General features: G+C 38.9%; 1 protein-coding gene across 1 annotated transcript in view; it reads left to right on the top strand.

The window, feature by feature from the left end:
* The first annotated feature begins 2,785 nt into the window (after nucleotides 1–2,785).
* The window catches only part of exoc2 (exocyst complex component 2), a 56,258-nt gene continuing 53,043 nt past the window's right edge, over nucleotides 2,786–6,000 (top strand). Inside the window, 1 exon segment of the mRNA XM_034237458.1 lies at nucleotides 2,786–2,848. The gene's annotated coding sequence lies outside the window, so the exon portion shown is untranslated.

Genomic DNA, 6,000 nt, shown 5'->3' with positions numbered 1-6,000 from the left:
AAGTGTCAGCACTCAGACTGAAAGGTTGTCTGTCCCCTTTAAATCTCCTTACTCCATTGTGTTTATCTGGATGCTTTCCTAAACTAAGCCTGGCAGAGTCCTGAATTTCCGGAGTCCAAAATGTGAGCCCAGGAAACTGAACTCCTCCGGGAAAGTGGAGCAACGGGAGATGGAGCGCCACTCAGAAGCAAAACAAACCCAAATGTCAGGGGTTTATTTAAAATCTCCCGTCTTATATTAACAGCATTGCTACAGGCTAGTGATTAGCCTCACATGGGTCAGACTCACTTAATTTCCATATTTTATGTATTTTATGAGATACAAAATACAGTCATGGATTGGATTCATGCTCAGTCATTGAAAATCTATTATTTAAAGGTTACAAAGATGGACTTAAGAGCAGATTTGGAAAATGTGTGATTTACATTCTTATACTCATATTAGAGCTTTGCGATGATGGCAGATGGAGCTGCATATGTAGATATTATGATGTTGTTGGCAAAGAGCTGAAACCTGCCCAGGTTATTGTAATGTCAACACTGAGCATATGATCTCAATGCAGCAATCTTTGACATTGAGGGATTCATACTTGTTTGATGTCTTACAGTTGAAATGCCCTGCGCAGGAAGGAAGTGCTCACCCACTGGTCGCCTGTTCCATCTTCAGGAGCTCTATGGGAGGGAGGGAGGATTTCAGCGCAATATTTACAGTGACCTTTTCCTCTCACTGGCCAGGGGCCCATGGGAAAAAACTGGAGAGGACAAACAATGAACAATAGGGTTCAGGGATGAGCAATGGTGGCAGCGCAGCATGTGCCATTACGGGATGTGCATTACACAGGGTCGGGGGGTCACAGCAAGGATCAAGGCACCAGCACTGTCCCTCAGGAGCACCTGGGACACCTGCTCAGAAAGCCTGTGCTATTTTAAAAACACAACATTCAATGACGTGTTCCTCGCTTGTTAGGAATAATGTCAGACATGAAAAACGTTTTTTTAAAGGAAAACAAATAAAGTAGACTCACAGTATAATACTAGGCCATGTTGTAATGGGATCACTCCAGCCTCTTCTACACTTACTAACCTCCTACTAACCCTACCTTTATTTTTCGGAAACTGTTCAATCCAGTCAAAGCTTCAAATTAGGCCAGTGGCGTATAGCAGTGTGCTCCGACCACACCCATCTTCAAATACCTTTACTTTAATCTTCACTTCATACCTGTAAGGTTTTGCAACTGTATCTTGAACAATCGCAACGCTATCGCTGTGATAAAATCTGCATTCAAATCGAGACAGTCCTGAGAAAGGATTAAGAACTGCTTCTGTGGTAGTTTACACTTTAGTAGGTGTCTCCGGGACTACATTATGCCATTATGATACACACACACACACACCCCCCACACACACACACACACACACACACACACACACACACACACACACCCACACACACACACACACACACACCACACACACACACACACCCCCCCACACCCCCCCCCACACACACACACACACACACACACACACACACACACACACACACACACACACACACACACACACAAACACGCTCAAGGTGAAATAAAATCAGTGCCACTGATGTTATTATCCAATGGCAAGGGCTGTACCACAGAGCCTAAGATCAAAATCTTCCACCGCCATTGCTGTAAATTGGTGTTTATGCAGTCAAACAGCCCCTGTGTTGCATCAGCATCGGTGCAAACTCCCAAGTCACAGTTTGATCCCTCAATTATCAGATTACCCCGTCTAATTGGACAATATGTTTTCCCTGGGGATTGGGCATTGCCTTATCAGGGACATTCTTTCTGCCCTGCACAATTTGGTAAGATACATGTAAATGTATCAGTGTTCTAGTGTGTGCTTGGGTGGTCTCTGTTGCATTTCTAATGATGCTGCGCCTTTCCCAGAACAAGTGGAAATACCTCTGTGATGCACCGTGAAAAGAGAGGAGAGGAAAGAAGCAAATCTCCCACTGGGACATAGAATTCTCACACAAACGACATCTAACATCGTTTCTTCCATATTTAATCTCTGCGCAGAAATCAGATGAACCATAGTTATCTACTCATTAGAAGTGTTCACAGCACATCAATATCTTATAATATATCACAACTGAAAGTATAATTCAAAATATCAAATTAAATTGCAAAATATATCAATGGTAAAACTGTTTATTATGCATATATAGCATATATAAATGAATTAAATATTATGTTTAAAGTGGACTAGAAATGTAAAGTAACATGTAAATAGATATATTTAAGATATATATTTATATTTACAATAACCAAAAAACTCTACATGAATACATTATTTTAGTAAATATACTTAGTTGCTTACCATGCTCCATTTGTTTCCCCCCGCTGATTGTGAGGTTTCTTTTGGTGAGTTCTTCCTTTTGCAGTGCAAGGGTCTAAGGACAGAGGGTGTCGGTACAGATTGAACAACCTCCTGGTTCTATTGTGACATTTGTGATATTGGGCTGTATAAAAACAATTTGACTGACTAAAGTTTAGAGAATGTGAAAAGGTTAGCAAATGCAATGTTTAAGTTACTTTTTCATTTTAAAGAAATAGCTTACTGGTATCATTATTTCCATTGTGCTTTTTTCTTTCAGACTTTCAGAAATGTGTATAGTATGACACAGAGTATACAAACGTTTTAAAAATGTATAGTGTCATAGTTTTTTCAGGAGGAGTAGAACAGGTCAAAATCATAACCAGACATTTGTTATGTTTTATTTTGAAGGCGTTGGCTTTTAACGGAAAGCCGGAAGTAGTCACGTGATACAGGAAACGGTCGCTGCGGTGCTACATCTGTAAACTGTAAGTTACATTTTCTCTATCCTGTTTTCTCCTAAATGCTCATGGTAGAGTCAAAGTCCTCTTGGTAGCAAATATGATAATGTAAGCGGTTTGTAAGATTACAATGAATACAAATGACAGCCAGAGTAAACCCTTCCGGAATAACGAAGAGCTTGCTAGCAAACACAGGTTAACGTTAGCCTAAGCTAACTTCAGATGGAAAATATGTCAACAAAGCAGATATCCCTTTCGTTAACATCACTAGTGGGTAGTTTGGTGTGTTTCATTCAATGTCCATGGAAGCGAAAGCGGCTGGAAATGTGTATAATGTTGTTATATTGTACCGTTTAAATGGGCAATATGATTAGCTGTAGCAAACTCCATTGACAAATCAGTCTATTTTATGATGTATTGTTTGCGAGGCGAACATACCTTAAGACCTCTTTGAAGCGTTTAACTTATTCAAGTCATATTTATTTCTGATCACTGTTTACCATAAATGCTTTATTTTAAAAACGTACACTTGATGTATCTCTATGCACCTTTCTTTCCCCCTTTTTTCTATATTTTGCCTGTCTCCAAGTATTATTCCATACTAATAATAATAATAAATGATATTTATATAGCGCCTTTCAATGGACCCAAGGTCGCTGTACATGGTGGACAAACAAAACAAACAGACAATCAACGGGCAAACCAAATAAATAAATAAAGGAAGCCAGGGGACCAGATATTATGACTACACTAAACAAGGAATAGGAATATTTTCCTGACAAAATCGTAATTTATTTTATATGAAAAGTCTTCGAACACATAATCTAGACTGGTAGGATGCACCTCTATATTTCATTTTTTGTTAAAATTCAGCTGTTTTGCCCATATGAATAATCAAATAAAAAGCTGGTCTAACATATAATAAAAAGCTGTGTCCAACATTACCAGTGCAGTAGATGTGATACATGACATGTAGGTGAGACCTTTTTAATAAAGAAACTACTGAATCCTCCAAAAACAAAAAAAATACATAATAGGAAGTGGAATTAAATAAAAAGAGGTTGTCATACTTGTAATATTATCTGGTATTGTTTTTGAGTCAATAGGTCACATGACATGGAAGTTATAAAAAAAAAAATAGGTTTATTGAAATATCTTTGAAAGATCAAAAAGTGTTTAACTTAGTAAAAAGACCTCAGAGTTAATGTTTTTCATAATATCATACCTAAAATTAACTTAACCATGGTCCGGTCCCTCATACTGAGTTAAGCAATTAAAATGTCCTTGTGAAAATGAGTAAATGTGTTGAATGTTTGAGAGAACCTGCAGGGTTACTCATTGCCAGGTGCTATGATTTCTCTCCCAACTTCTATAAACACTGTCCAATCCATTCTAATGTAAACACATGTAATAACTGCCCTTCCACAGAGATAATGATTGTCATTGAAGTACTCTATCAAAACAAAGAGCATGAGGCAGACTCAACACCTTGCTTAGACTTGCAACAACGTTTCATGTACAGATGGGAAAGAGTGAAAGTAAAGAAATGATCACATCAAGTGACCCCATGTGACTCAGAAAGGCACTTCGGTGAAAATAAACATTAGATTACTGTAACATCCTTTTTTCATCACTTCTCACTGCTTCATAGATTTTAGATGAACAATTACTGGTTTATATTGTTCACTTTATATCCTGCAAAGTAAAACCGTTTCCAACCTTTTATCACTGACGTCATGCAAAGATTTATTCTCTGAACCCAACCAAGTTATTTGTTAACATGGAAATGATTTGTTGGTTTGTTTTGCAAACTGGATATCAGTCTTCCCTAAAGGAATGATATGTATGTTGAAGTGTAAACATACCTACAAAGCACACACATGGTGGTGGTTTAATGGTCTGGGGGATCATTTCTTTGCATACTTTAGGACCCTTCGTACAAATTGAGCATCGATTAAACGCCACATTCTACCTGAGTATTGTTGCTGACCATGTTCATCACTTTATGACCATCTTCTGATGGCTACCTTCAGCAGGATAACGTGCCATGTCACAAAACTCAAATGGTCTCAAAATGACAATGAGTTCACTGAACTCAAATAGCCTCCACAGTCACCTGCATGGGCCTCATTTATTAAAGGATATACGCTCAAAAAATGGCGTACGCCAGTTTCTACGCAATGTTTGCGATTTATAAAATACTAACTTGACGGGAAAATGTGCGGTCCTCCACGTAAACTCTAACCCAGGGGTTCCCAAACTGTGCCATGCCAAGGACCCCCATATAGCATTATCCTCTGGCGGGGACCCCCCTGTTGCAATTTTTTTAATTTTAAAAAAATGATGTGTACAAGTGCCTCGCGATGGAGCATGCAGTGTGTTGCCACTACATTTGGGGCCTTCTGCCTGATCAAAGCTGTCACTCCACTTTCTTTGCCTGTCATAGCCGCTGCCCCATCTGAACACACACCCACACAACGAGACCAGTCAAGTCCATTTGAGATGATGTACTCATCTAAAACTTGAAAATGGCTCTTCGTGTGGTCCTACCTTCCAGTGCTTTGCAAAATAATATTTCCTCAACAAAATTCTGATTGGCTTGAAGGGCGGTCGTGTGATTCAAAAACAAAAAATATTAAAAGATTGGCATCAAAGGACACATAGATTGATATACAGTTATTAATAACATCTAAAAAAATAAAATAATAATTAAACTTTAAAAAAAAAGAAAATCCTGTTTCCCTCAAACGTTGCGTGACCCCCCTGGTGCCCCCTGGCGGCCCCCCAGGGGGTCAGGGCCCCCACTTTGAAAAACACTGCTCTAATCCATGCGTACGCACTAAGCACAAAAATGGGAGAGACGGAAAACTGCGACACCGTTGGCAGAAGGAAGAATGGAGAGAAATATGTGGAAATAATACCATAACCTCTCAGTTATCATATGCCAAAAGCCAATCCTAAAATGATTTAACAAACGCCTGTTTGAGACTCCTCAGTGCACACAAAAACATAACTTGGAGAAATAAATAAGTACGGATATGTTATTGAAAACCACCTCGAATATGTTGTGTTAATGTTATGAAATGTTTTCTCATAAATGATGCGGTAAGCAGGAGGACAGCATTACTTTAAACTGACGACGTGTTGCATTTCTATAGGTTGTAGATACGAGCATGGTT

This window comes from Gymnodraco acuticeps, unplaced genomic scaffold, assembly GCF_902827175.1.
Source record: "Gymnodraco acuticeps unplaced genomic scaffold, fGymAcu1.1, whole genome shotgun sequence".
Classification (NCBI taxonomy): Eukaryota; Metazoa; Chordata; class Actinopteri; order Perciformes; family Bathydraconidae; genus Gymnodraco; species Gymnodraco acuticeps.
This window is presented reverse-complemented; position numbering and strand designations above follow the sequence as displayed.